Here is a 14,738-nt window from a genome sequence, read left to right on the forward strand (position 1 = left end):
GGCTTTATTTGTGTCTGCCCAACTTTAATGCAAAAATAATGGTGGACAATTGTTCTCACATATGGAGAACAGAACTGATAGTGAAGTGTCATATTTATTCCTAGTGCTATTTCCTCTTTTCATATGGCTTTTCTGGTGTGCAGATGGGACCAAAATCAGAATCCATTTTTGATTAACACTTCCATTGTACCCAATATTGGAAAATGTTAAAGTATTTTAAAAAATCTCCACACTGACTGTTGAAGGGAACATAAAAAACAATATGAAGATGCAGGCTGGCATCACATTTGTGTTCTAGCTCTTCAGGTCTCACCTACCAGCCTTCAGAAACACCCCAATCGACATATTTCCCCACCCCACAAGTCCAGGAAACTTTACCGGCCTCTGGGTAAAGGGAACCACCTTCCATAGGAAAAGTGGCCTCAACCTCACTCTGCCTTGCATACCCTCCAAGCAGTGGACAGATGAAAACTCAGACATATCAGATCAACATGCTGGGATGGGTAAGACTCTGGGTGCATCTACACTGTAGAACTAATGCAAGTTGACACTGTGCCTATCCTATTTATTTTATTTATTTACAGTATTTATATTCCACCCTTCTCACCCCGAAGGGGACGCAGGGCGGATTACAATGAACACATATATGGCAAACATTCAATGCCAACAGACAAACAACATATATAGACAGACACAGAGGCATTTAACTTTTTTTTCCAGCTTCACGATTCCAGCCACAGGGGGAGCTGTTGCTTCACTGTCCACTAGTGGCTGTACTTCCTAATTCCTTTCCTCGTGTTTTGCTGGCAGTTTTATGGTATTGTAAATTAGTTAAATTAGCCTCCCGCATAAAGCGTACCTAAATTTCCCTAATTGACAGATGCAACTGTCTTTCGGGGCTGCATAGGTCAACAGCAAGCCGGGCTATTTAATGGTCGGGGGCTTAACCCGACCCGGGCTTCGAACTCATGACCTCTCGGTCAGTAGTGATTTATTGCAGCTGGTTACTAGCCAGCTGCGCCACAGCCTGGCCCTAGACTTAAAATGGCTCAGGGTGCATAAAATCATGGCAAAAATTCCCCCATCCCAGATGTCATTTGGGGGAGAAAACATTATTTTTGCATTGAGGAGGAGAAGAGGTAGAGTGTGGGTATGATCAAGTTATCCTGGGACTCTAATGTGTTCCCGTCACATGTCCCATGATTGCCCACCCCTGACACACGGGGTCTACAAATTTGTACAAGAATGTTGTGTTTATTCAAACTTTTATGACCTTCTTTTTTCAAATGCTTGTGAGCAGCTGTGAACTGAAGAGACATTATCTCACTTCAGTGTCAGCAGTACAGTATACATCTGTCCTCATTATTATGCAGAAGGAGTTAGCTTTCCCCAAGCAGAGGAACGTGGTAGTGTAGGGCAGACATCAGAAGTAGTCCCCTGAGCATTCATCTTCAATGGAGGACAGATTTCTCTGTTCAAAGTAGTCTGTCTTGCACTCCCAAACAAGCTTCCTGCCCTTGGGTGAAATGGAAAAGGCTGTCCAGTTACTGGTATTGATATAAGATTCAACTCTCCTCTGGTCATCCTGGGAATGGGATAGATGCCTCCTTGTCCTTTGCCTCAAGCAAAACAATGTTTTGTGCTTGGCCAGATGCATTCAAAACAAATGAAGAAATGCTTGAAGGCAAACAATTTTGTTTGTGTTTTAGAGAGCCCTGTTTTCTTCAGGAAGTCATGGAGTGTAGTCAGTATAGCTTGGAAGTAATTCATGACAAGTTACCAACGTTACTGGTAAGGTATAAGAGCATTTTTTCAAAGAACATAATGAGTGGCATCATATCAATGGTATACACAGACAACTTGCATATGAGTATTTTGGTTATGCAGAGGTTGATATTCTCTTCCTCTTCCAGCAACAACAAAGAACTGTTCCTAGGATTGAGTCACTGTAGCTTCCTGACACAGCTCTCCTGTGGCTGGTAAGTCAAATGATGGGTCTGGCTATGTACCTGTATTTATGCTACACATTTAGGTCTTAATGATGATCTTAGAAATGTCTTCTCTGACAGAGATATTCAAGTATTATCCCTACACATTCACAAAGATTTCTTCTACAGTGATGCAAAAAGAAGAAGATGAAATATGTACTGTAGTTTGGAAATATCAACTATTAGAGAAAGCAGTCATTAGGATGTTCATGGATATCAAACATTCTTAAACTTACAATCAAAATACTTTGTCAGTCATTGATTGACTATTTCTTTCCCATTTTAGTTTAAGATACTTGTTTAGACCAATAAAGGCATCCATATTTTGGAATCTAGTTACACAAATGACGACTCGCACACATATGAACCCATCAAGGCCTTGAGGTTCGCCTCAAAGGCACCACTTTATCACTTGTCACCAACCAGATTGATGGAAATAATAGAAAGGGTCATTTAGTAGTAGCTCCACTTTTTTGGACTTCCCAGGAAATATACATGTCCTCTTCTTGAAGGTTTTAATTGTTTTTAATTGATGGTTTTATGCTAGCAAAGTTTATCTGTTGCTGATTTTACAGTTTACTTTATTTTGCTTCCTTTTAACATTTTAATGGGTAAAATAAAATGATTGATATCTATTCATTTTTTGATTGTCATAACCTTACACAGAAATATATTTAACTAAAAATCATAACAATCTTACCTGTGCAATCATTGTGATCAAGAAATTTCATTCTGAGTTTTCAAAGTTATTATATATTTTTCTTGTCATCACCTATCAAAGAACCATGTCTGAGAATTAATGCTTGAGAACTTGATGATTTTTTAAAAATTATTATTACCAGTGGCATTTCTAGGTTTGCTCAGATGACAGGCCATTTGCTTGTAGATCTGCAGATTCCACAAGTGTAATCTCATTGCATGATTTCCCAGGCTTCAGCTTTCTTAAAAAACTGAAATCAAATCAACCCATCCTTTAAGAACTGACAATGTTAATAGAAAAACAAGTCATGGATGATGTGGGAAGACAAATGTCAAGGAACACTGGGTCAGATATATTTAAATGTTTAAATATGAGTGTACCTTTCTATCCCATCTTAAAAGCATCTGTTCAAACAGTTTCTGGACTCAAATGTTACAAGGGATGTGATTTTTCACATTTAAACTGCAAGTGATGCCATTATGAGAGAACATCCAGAGCTTCTCTGAGCCTGGTTGCTAAGTAGCCAGTGTTTATCACTTTCACTGAAGCTGGAACTTTCACATCCAAAGCTTTTTACTGTCTTTTATAGAGAGCTATGGAAGATCTCTAGTTTTAATTAGAGAACCAGTGCTTATGTCGTTAGTTACATTTTGTCCCAGATTCTTAAGCTATCTAAACAAGTTCAACATTATAGAACAAGAATTAATAGCCTAAAAGGCACTAAGAGAAAAATCTTCCCAGACATATGACTAGAGCAGGACCAGGGAACCATGTCAAGGTTGAGTTGGGCACATTCCCAATACTACAGCCCTCCATGGGACAGACAGACAAAATTAGGTGTATTATTACACCTCCAGAAGTTATTGGACCACTGGGAGGATCTTGTCTGGTTACTCAGAGTAGCAAGATAAGCAAATCCTAGGATAAAGCAATTCTTTATGTACCTGGATCAATCATTAGAAGAATCTCTTGGTGGAGGTTCTCTTATTATTTCAATAAGAGCAAAGGAGAAAGGAGGAGGAGGAGGAGGAGGAGGAGGAGGAGGAGGAGGAGGAGGAGGAGGAGAGGAAAAAGAAGAAGAGGAAGAAGAAGTCATCAGCATGATTTTGTGGTCAACTCATGACATGAAATGGCACTGGAAGACTTAAAGATTCCTAGAGAGGTGGTTCTCTCAGGTAAAGTGTTTTTTATTTACTTACACTTTTCCCACTTTCATAGGGATTGTGTGCAGATTTGATTAATGTGTTTTCTCTGGAAATCATTAGGTGTTCCAACATGATTCTGTGGTCAACCTCGGCCATAGACTTGCACTGGAAGACCTAGAGATTTCTAGGCATTTGCAGGTTTTCCAGGAAGAAGTTGACCATAGAGTCATACAACACTAAAGGATCTAAGGATTCTTAGAGAGGTAGTTGTCTCAGCTAAACATATAGTGGTTTTTTTAAAAATATATATAGTTTTTCTACTTTTGTGGGGTTCCTGTGTTCCTAATCCTAGCAAATATAGACTGTGAATTAATTTTGAGAACCCTTTCAAAGCTGAAATCTATGTTTTTGTTGCTGTGTCCTTTTTCTCTCCTGGTTTATGGTGACCCTAAGGTAAACCTACTACAGGTTTTTTTTCTTGACAAGAGGGGTTTTATCCTTGTTCATATTCTCTCTGAGACTGAGATAATATCACTTGCCTGAGGTCACCCAGTGTTAGGGTTTTCAGATATAGTATTATATCTGCTGTCTCATAGTGCCTTTTGGTCATAGGATCTACTAAGATGGCTTTTCAGAATTTTAGATGATGTTTCAGAGAATGACATAAAGAATGTTATTTATATAAAAAAGGAATAAAAGAAAACTAATCAAAAATATCCAGGTACTGCTTTCCTTTCACATGTTTTAATTTACTTGTCAGCTTTTCTAATATGACAGTTGTCAGTTGTGCTGAATGAATCCATTCAGAGTTTACCATCAAACAATTTCATCCTTGGCTGCAATAAGGAGACATCAATCTAAATACTGATTGAAGTTTAAGTTGCTTATTATGTCTGGTAGCAAGTCTTCTCCTTGGGGAAATATATTTTTGTTTGTCATATGTGAAAGAAAAGAAACTATTTGCTTCCCAAAAGATTTTACCGTAGGACATCCTAACCACATTTGTTTAAAGGATCATATTTTATTGCTTCCGCTCCAACAAGCTTGAAATATATTTTTCAGATTTATTTATTTAACATGCATCCTGACATTTTCCCAGCATAGGATTTAAGACATCTAAAACAAACAGTACACTTTTTTAAAAAAAAATGTATCTTAATACAAAACTTTGATTTGAATAGCTCAATTTAAGGACACAAGTTACATAGATTTTAAAACATAATAAAGTAAAAACACTACAACCCACCCACCCCCACTCCTCCACTGAAAGCTCTATGTGTGACAACATGTTAAAAACCAAATGCTCCCTTAAACAAAAAGATATTTCAACTGCTAATGGATATTTGAAAGCAGCGAGGAGAGCAACCACATCTCCTGGAGAAGGGAGAGCAGCTTAAGAGCAGCTTTGTCTCATGTCCTCACCAAACGTACCTGTGATGGTGGTGGAACCCAGACCAAGCCTTCTCCTGTAGATCTTAGGACCTCATCCCATGAGTGGCAGGAAAGTGGGGGAAAGCAGTGGGAAGCATTTTACTCCATCCCCTCCCATTGAGGTCCATCTTCTGGAATAGCCAGTCATCCCATGTCCTTTTCCCATCATTTCCCTGTGCCCCCTCCTTTCCCTACTTTTTGCAGTCTGGAGTCGAGTAGCACCTAACTCCTAAAAATTTTGGGTTCTGTTTTCATGTGCTTCAGAAATGGAGTCCCACAGAATCCCACCAAAAGTGTCCTTAGGTCATGTGATGGTCTCATGGGACTATGTTTCCAAACTGCATGGAAATGGAGCCTAGACTGTATCTGTCACTCTGCCAGACCTTCCTACCTCACCAGAGGCAGTCAAGGATGCTTCATTAACCTGAGTCCCCTTCGGGATGAGATAGAGTGGGATAGAAATATAGTTATTAAATAAAACTTCCTTTTTCATTAGTGCCTCCTCAAAAAGAAAGATGGCTCTACCAAATAGCTGAAGTCATCTCCAATATGTGCCTATTTTCCTTTGGATTTTATTAGCAGAATTTGGAAACACTGAGAAAATGGGATGACAATCAGCAAGGCCATCAGGATTCTGGAAGTTGTAATCCTGAAAAATAACATTTCCAAACTCCTGTTAGGGGAATGTTGGTTGGCAATGAGGGTTGGAAGAGAACAACAGAGACTGCAAGGGATGAAAATTCAGAGGGGTGAGCATTTATATGTCTGTAAGTGAAATAGATACAAAATCATTCCTTTGCATTCAGGGCATACTAAAAGCTACTTTAAAGAAGGAGGTACTCAAGCAACCAAGAACTATTACCTTAAATTAGATACTTGGTGTTTATAATGAATTTTTGCATTTTTTAATTTTGCAAGAATTGTTTAAACTTTCCCTGTGAGCTAAATGGCAATGTGTATTGTTGAAACTTTTGTTATAATCCAGATTTGGCCCTGCAGCTTTAAGCGTATCCAAGATTCCCTTTATATTAAAGACTTTTATTGAGGCCAAACAAGCAATTTATAAATATTCATTTCTGCTATCTATAAATAAATATGGCACACAAGGTTTACAGCAAGAATGAAGTATAATTGGAATATTCAATTGTGCTTATGCAATGGCCATTGATTTTAACATGTATAACTAGTATGGCTATCTCTAATTAATTACATCTTATACAACAGAAATTTGGATACACAATGCCCTCCATATTCATGGATTCTGGATCCACAGATTTAATTATCCACAACTTGAAAATATTCCAAAAAAAAACCCCTTGATTTTGTCATTTAAATAAATGACACACTTTTATTATGCCATTTTATATAATGAGACTTGAGCATCCACAGATTTTTATATCCACAGGAACCAAACTCCAGTGGATACTGTATCATCCACAGCTGGGCCCACTGTATATTCTTCAACACATCTATTTACGGAAATGTTATAGACTCCTGGTATTTGTAGTTTGGTGAGGCACCAGCATTCTTTCTAGTGATTCTATAGCACTGAGTCATGGCAGTTAAAGTGGTGTCAAATTGCATTAAGGGTACTGTGTAGATACACCTCAATCAACAAATGTTGGAAATGTGATGCTGTCAATACTTTCTTAAAGTATATGTTTTGGAGTTGCCCTTTAGTAGCTACATTTGGGGAGGAAGTATTCACATGACTGGCATTGGAAAATTCCTTATCGTTCAAGAAAATTCCTTGGCATTTCTTGTGACCCAATGGATGAAAGTGCTTGCAACATTTGAAATAATGTATAGATTTTTAGTTCATGTCAGGAGTGACTTTAGAAACTGCAAGCCAATTCTGGTGTGAGAAAATTAGCCATCTGCAAGGATGTTGCCCAGGGGATGCCCGGATGTTTGATGTTTTACCATCCTATGGGAGGCTTCTCTCATGTCCCCATATGGGGAGCTGACAGACAGGCGCTCACCCCACTCCACAGATTCGAACTGCCGAGCTTTCAGTCAGCTGGCACAATGATTTAACTCACTGTGCCACCGGGGATGAAGTTTACAAGTTGACTGATATTTGGATATTTAATGAGCACAGACGCAACTAATCCAGTTAGTTTTTTCTCTCCATTTGTGTTTTCATTTTCCTGCTTTAATTATACTGGAACAAGATTGTCATGGAACTGATGACCCTTTTGAGGATAAATTCTTTTTTTTTAAGTAATGGTGGGACAGTACTCTGCATATCAGAGCATTATGCTGCAGCTGCTCATGTATGGATGTCTTCACCATGTTATTATTTTGTAATTTTCCAAGCTCCAATTTTCAGCCTGTTTTCATTCTCCTTTCGGGTGAACAAAGAGATGATGATATGATGGTTCAATTTTTGGAAAAGTAGGCAGGAAACCAGAATGAAAGTAAAAGATTCACTGAAGAGGGAGAAAGAGTCTTGGAGATAAAAATTTGTTCCAAACCTTTGCACTACAGGATGTTTAACGAAATGTGAGCTTTTGTGTGGAAAGAAAAGAGAGAAACACCTGACAAGTGACAGATTGCAGCACAATGTTTGTAGAACTCACTTTAAGCTACCCACACAGCTTCAATTACACTTCCATTAAAAGAACACTTTTCATTGATATCTTGGCACTCTTCTTGAAATGTTCTTTTCACATCAAGGCCCCTATGTTTATCTGGCAATTTTCTGACATTGGCCTAAGGCAGCTGAGAAACCTTTAAAATAGCCCCAAAAAGCTAAGACCAGAAGCTCTAGCTGAAGTAAACTGGATTCATCTTTATCCCAGTTTGCTTATTTCAATGCAGAATGTGTTTTCTTTGTGCACTCAAAGGGACTGTTATTGCCAAATTAAATTGAGTCAACATTGTTTTGTTTTCCATGAATGTCTTCATGTTTGATAAAATAGTTCCCTAAAGGTAGGATCTCTTTACTTTGTTTCTTAAATAGAAAGCAAGAAGCTATGTGTGTGTCTGCATGTGTGTTCTGTCATGATGATATTCATTTTCCTAAAGCAGCAAGCTCTGAGCAGAGCAAGGCAAGTTCTTCATGGTGTGAGGTCCTCTAAACACTCTCAAGTTCAATTGAAGATGAAAGTCATGAGAGATGTTGGGAGTTCAGCGTAGAACTGCTTCTTTTTATTTTGTTTTAATTTGCCTCCAGTTTTCATTTCAGTCTCTTTCTGCTCATTAAAGAAATTCTTACTTTTCAGATAAAATGTCCTCATTTCTGTTATACCAATGTGCTCTTTAGTAAAGGGGAATGAGGCAGAAACAAGGCATATGTTCAGAGTGCTACTCTCACTATTCCTAATCTACAGCAAAGACAGGTAATTGTGACATCCTACCTCCATATAATGGTCTCAGAAATAGTGTGCCATAGCTCTGCTGTTTCCTGACTTTAATTTAGATCAGGATGAGCAACTTCTTATGGTTGGAGGTCACACCGGATACACAGCACTGCATTTTGAAGCAATCATTTCTGGTTGTCTGTTCCCTTATTCAAAACGTTAATGACTGGAAGGTTGTTTAGTACATATTAGGCATGTGTGATCGATTTTAAAAAGTTTCAAAAGTCATTACAAAATTAGGGGATGCTGGCATTTCATTTCTAAAGTGTTTTTAAAATATTGTTAAAATTTCATTACTTTTTTGTTATAGTAATGCCGAAAGTGGGACTCTCCTTGAATTTTCTCTACAATGACACAAGATAACAGGGGATCAATTACCCAACTTTCAGAAATATTCATACATCTACTGATTTTAGGGAATTTTATAGTTTTGACAAAAACTTTTTAAAAAAACCATAACAGCATTCTCATTGAATTCTCAAATGAACTAATAGAACTTCCATTTAGGGATTTCCTCCCAGCCCAGCACATTTATGAGTCAGTCAGTCTTTGCAGATTCAATGATTTATTGGAACTCTGGCTGGCAGCTGCTATGGAGAGACAAATCTCTCCCCAAGTCATTGGGGCTTTCTGCTGCTGAGCAGAATTCTGGGAAATGTAGTTTAGGGCAGAGCCTTTTGAATTCTCTGCCATAGGGATCCTCACCTAATAAATGGCATTTCCCAGAATTATGTGCTTTCTCAGTCTCTTTCACAGCGAACTCTGCTTTCTCCCTGCTGCTTCCCTCTCCTAATGGCAAGAGGCCATTAATTTAAAGAGGAAAGGCAGTCTTTTTAGCTTTGCTTTGCTTCCTTGCACTGAAAATGAAACTAATTTTGGGAGGCTTCCAGGATTTACAAAATGAAAATGAAAAAGTATTGGGTAAGTTTTAGTTTGTAAGATTTTGGTGTGGGTCATGCTTGCATGTCAGATATTGCATCATAAATACGAATTTAACAAATTTTATATGACTTATGACAATTAAGGAAAAATTGCACACACCTAGGACATATAGTAAGACATTTGGATTCTGTTGAAAGTGATTGTTTTAAATATGAAATTGAATACAGAATTGCAAGTAAAAACATTACTATCCTAGCAATTTTCATTACGCTACTCATAATAGTTGATGTTATTGTTGTTATTGCTGCTACTGCTGCTACTGCTGTTGTGTGCCTTCAAGCCATTTCTGATCTCAGACAACCCTAAAGTGAACCAAACCTATCACAGAGTTTTCCTGACATGACTTGTCTGAAAGAAGTTTAGCCTTGCCTTCCACTGAGGCTGTGCCTGTGTTGTCCCAGGTCTCCCTGTGGGTTTCATGTCTTAGCAGGGATTCAAGCCTTGGTCTCCAGAGTCCAACACTCAAATTGCTATACCATGCTAGCTACAAATTTGAAAAAAAAATATCTCAAAACTCTTATCAAAACTTAGTATAACTGCCAACATCTGCAATAAATCCTGGATAGAACTTGGATGGAAGACTGCATGACTCATGGTGAAGTCAAGTGTAGACTCCATTTGTTTTGCTAAAATCCAGACATTATGCCAAGCCATGACATTATGCATTGAAGTGTGGAGCCTTCTTGATCAAAATAGGATGTGTGTGGGAGAGAAATACAAGTGAAGACAATAGCAGTACTGAATAAAAAGAAAATTGAGCAGTTGCACAATTCAAACTAGTATTAAATGGATCATATAGGAAATACAAAGCAACTCTTCCATCTGCTCTGCTTCAAACAGAAAACAGCCAAACGCAGCCTCAAGTCATAGGCTCATAACACACAGCTATAAGTACTAGCTATATAATTTTCAAGCTAACACTCTCACTCTGGGATTCCTCCCTTTCAATCTGAGACCGGAAGGGCCAGGCTCTGAGTTCCCGGAAGCCCAGCTCATGTCTTAAGATTCAAGTCAATCCTTGAGACTTGGTAACCTGATGATTTATTTATTATTTATTATTTATTTCATACATTTCTATCCTGTCTTTCTCACCCCCAGGAGGGGTGGGGACTCAGGGCGGCCTCACAACCGGCAAGCATTAGATGCCAACACATAGAATCATGGAATGATAGAATAGTAGAGTTGGAAGAGACCTCATGGGCCATCCAGTCCAACCCCCTGCCAAGAAGCAGGAAATCGCATTCAAAGCACCCCCGACAGATGGCCATCCAGCCTCTGCTCAAAAGCCTCCAAAGAAGGAGCCTCCACCACAGTCTGGGGGAGAGAGTTCCACTGTCGAACAGCTCTCACCGTGAGGAAGTTCTTTCTGATGTTCAGGTGGAATCTCCTTTCCTGTAGTTTGAAGCCATTGTTCCGTGTCCTAGTCTGCAGAGCAGCAGAAAACAAGCTTGCTCCCTCCTCCCTATGACTTCTCCTCACATATTTGTACATGGCTATCATATAATTAAAAACAACAATTACAGATAAAACAAGTAGTTAAAAACATCATGTATAAAACATTCATTTAAAATTGCACAAGTTCAAAGTTATAAGCCAGCTCTCTCCATTATCAGTCATATAAATAATTCTTGTAATTATCGCTGCGTCTACTGTTTGAATGCTTGGTCCCACAACCATGTTTTGATTTTTTTCCTAAAGGACAGGAGGGAGGGGCTGACCTGATTTCATTAGGGAGGGAGTTCCATAGATGGGGGGGCACCACTGAGAAGGCCCTGTCCCTCCTCTCAACCAATTTTGCTTGCAAAGGTGGTGGGATTGAGAGCTGGGCCTCCCCCGAAGGTCTACGTTCAGACTGTTGTGGTAATCTCTGAGTGGTTAGACTCAATTTAACCCTCTCTAGGGGAGATTCCACCAAAATCAGCAGAGTAGCAAAAGCAAAGCTTTCAAATGCAACAGTTACTTACACTGGGTGAGCAAGAGAAGCCTTTAGGATTGCAATGGACTGCAGAGTCTCAATAAAAGTTCAAAAAGTATTTATTCAGGTAAAAAGAACTCCATTGTAGATAGAAAGGCTTGGGAGCTGTCTAGACTACTATAGGCTGGTTTCTAAGGAAAAATAAGAAAGGAAAAATAACAAACATCTACATAGTTACATCTTGCCAGGAGAGATGGCAGGATGCTTCTTGTTAGCTTGAAGAACAAAGGGAGAAGAGAGAACCAAAATGGTTCTGACCTCATGGTCCAGTTTATTTGGGCAATAAAAGACATTCTGACCAATGGGAAGTTAGTGTCCCTAAAGATTCACATTTCTACTAACTTCAAAGTAAGGGATGTGACGTAAACAGGATAGAGTGAAACACAGTAAAGCCTGTCTAGGCATGCTTTGAAACAGGGAAAGGATTCCCTCAATCCAACTCTATCATCTATCTAACTACATTTAGACTTGAGTAGTCCAGGATGATTTCCCAACACAGACAAGTAAGCTGGGCCATCCCTTTGATGGTCATGTTAGACTGTTTCAGTGAGGGAAAAAGAGAAAGAGAGGAATCCAGTAGTACTTTTTAAAATAAAGCATTTATTTCTGCATTTGTAGGGAAGTGGAGGGAAGAAGTGGATGGACATCCATAAAAGCTCTCTAAAATAAATAAATCCTAAAAGTGTGTCCCATCCACATATGCTTTTTCTTAGGAGTGGATGAATCTGACAGCTTCATTTTTTTCACGCATCTTTTTAATGAAGAAATTAATAGACTTAGGGAATGGTTAATTTAAAAAAAAGGAGATGGAACAAGATGTTTAAGCAACAGCAAAAAAGAAGAAAAAAATTCTACAAAGGACCATTTTACTCACATCTGCCATTTATGACTCCCTCACAGAAATCCCACAGGGAACTGTACATTCCCAAGTTCCATTAGGTACAAAACCATCTCTCGGTACACAATGATAGACGGATGACACCGGGCAGTAAGTAATCATCAACAGCGATATCTGCCATTCTTAGAATTGTCTGCAATGAGTCTGTCTGCTCAACATCTCCCAAGGGAATCAGACAGTCGCTCATTAAGTGTGGGTCTCGCAGTACCTTTTTGCCCTGATGCTCGGAGTGTTTTGAAAATGCCATACATGTATACCTTATAATGCCTTTTAAGAGAGATGGGAATGGCCGCAGACATGGCATGTCAGCTGGAAATTCAGTTTTCATTTCTGAAGCCTTGACAGGGGAATCAGAGGTATTAGCTTAAAAATAAGAGGTATGGTGTGCTTCCAACAAGCGTAATTACTAATTATCATGTTAGGAGAGTCAGCCTGGGGTAGTTTGCTATCTCTCAGTCTAGTAAATGGTGCTGGAACAGAGTTGAGAAAATAGAAAAAGGCATGTGGAAATAACTCTAATGCTTCTCTCTGTTAAGCCAGGGAAAATTAAAGGGTAATTCTAAGAGCCAAACAGCATAAGCAGAGTAGAGAATGAAGCTTTGTATTTAGACTGAAGGAATACTCCATGGAGGCAAAAGGGGTAACAGCATGTTAAAGCCGGACTGAAACATTGTGGAGAAATTTTTCCAGTGACCTCTAAATGCCACAAAGAGATTGTCAAGTGAAATGACAACTGTAGATGGCATTCACAAAGGATGAAGGATGCTGTTTTTATTCATTTTCATCCCGAGAATTATCTGCTTCCTGCAGAAAGCAAAGAGGGAAAGACATCATTTTTGTGCTAATTGGTTGAAGTGAGTCACTACTGCTTTGTATGCTCATTCAATAAATCTCCCTCTTTTGTATTAGTGTGAGTGTGAATACCACTGAAATACAACAAAATTCCTTACTTATGCACCTGTGTATTTGTTATCAAGCCACAGCATGCCCCTCCTCAAAGGTTTATGAGCAATGAAGAGGTATCAAACAAAAGATATGACTTTGTCTTTATTCTAAAAAAAAAAATTCCGGAACTCCAACGTTGTGCAATGTTGAAGCCACTAGAGGCCCTGAAAGGACCTAGCAGCCGCTTTACCCTAAAATCTCTATTAAATCTAAGTCTTAATAAATGTGTCAACTTGCTATTTTATGTGTGACTTGTATTCCTTGGATACTGTGTCAATTCTTAAGTGTATAAAATGTATCAAATATATCTTGAGGGCAGCTACCTCCTCATGTCTTCAGTTTGCATAATCCCTTGGGAATGGAGATCGCTGTCAGGGTCCCTACAGCTATTTTCCAAGTCAGATGATATCAGGACCTTTGTATGTATATACAAGACATCTTTCTCACCAAGATGAGCTCAGGATGTTTGTGCATTTAACTGAGGCTGAGAGTATCCCACTCCCACAAAAGAGGAGGCTCAGCAAACATGAATTCATTCATTGTGTTGTCGAAGGCTTTCATGGCCAGAATCACTAGGTGGTTGTGAGTGTTCCAGGAGCATTTTCTCTTGGTTTTCACCCACATCTATGGCAGGCATCCTCAGAGGTTGTGAGGTCTGTTGGAAACTAGGCAAATTGGGTTCATATATCTGTGGAATGTCCAGGGTGGGAGAAAGAACTCCTGTCTGTTTGAGGCAAGTGTGAATGTTGCAATTGGCCAGTTTGATTATCATTGAATAGCCTTGCAGCTTCAAAGCCTGGCTGCTTCCTGCCTGGGATAATCCTTTGTGTTGGTATTTATTTACTGTCCTGATTTTAGAGTTTTTAAATACTGGCAGCCAGATTTTGTTCATTTTCATATTTTCCTCCTTTTTGTTGAAATTGTCCACATGCTTGTAGAATTTAATAGCTTCTCTGTGTAGTCTGACATGGTGGTTGTTAGAGTGGTTCAGCATTTCTGTGTTCTCAAATAATATACTGTGTCCAGGTTGGTTCATCAAGTGCTATGCTATGGCTGACTTCTCTGGTTGATTTAGTCTGCAGTGCCTTTCACGTTAAGGCACTGTGTTTTGTGGTCCCTATGTAGACTTGTCCACAGCTGCATGGTATACGATAAACTCCTGCAGAGGTGAGGGGATCTCTTTTGTCCTTTGCTGAACATAGCATTTGTTGGATTTTCTTAGTGGGTTTGTAGATAGCTTGTAGCTTGTGTTTCTTCATCAGCTTTCCTATGCAGTCAGTGGTTTCCTTGATGTATGGTAAGTGCACTTTTAATCTGGGTGGATCTTTGTCTTTGCTTTAGTGGCTTGT

The 14,738-nt window shown here is 39.0% G+C and overlaps 1 long non-coding RNA gene across 1 annotated transcript in view; it reads left to right on the forward strand.

Annotated features, from left to right (window-relative positions):
• Positions 1-3,743: 3,743 nt before the first annotated feature.
• Positions 3,744-14,738, forward strand: part of LOC134297840 (uncharacterized) — a 54,263-nt gene continuing 43,268 nt past the window's right edge. The window contains exon 1 of the long non-coding RNA XR_010004719.1: positions 3,744-3,863. This is a non-coding gene — a long non-coding RNA (uncharacterized LOC134297840). The remainder of the gene's footprint in view (positions 3,864-14,738) is intronic.

The sequence above is a fragment of the Anolis carolinensis genome, chromosome 3, assembly GCF_035594765.1.
Source record: "Anolis carolinensis isolate JA03-04 chromosome 3, rAnoCar3.1.pri, whole genome shotgun sequence".
In the NCBI taxonomy this organism is placed as follows: Eukaryota; Metazoa; Chordata; class Lepidosauria; order Squamata; family Dactyloidae; genus Anolis; species Anolis carolinensis.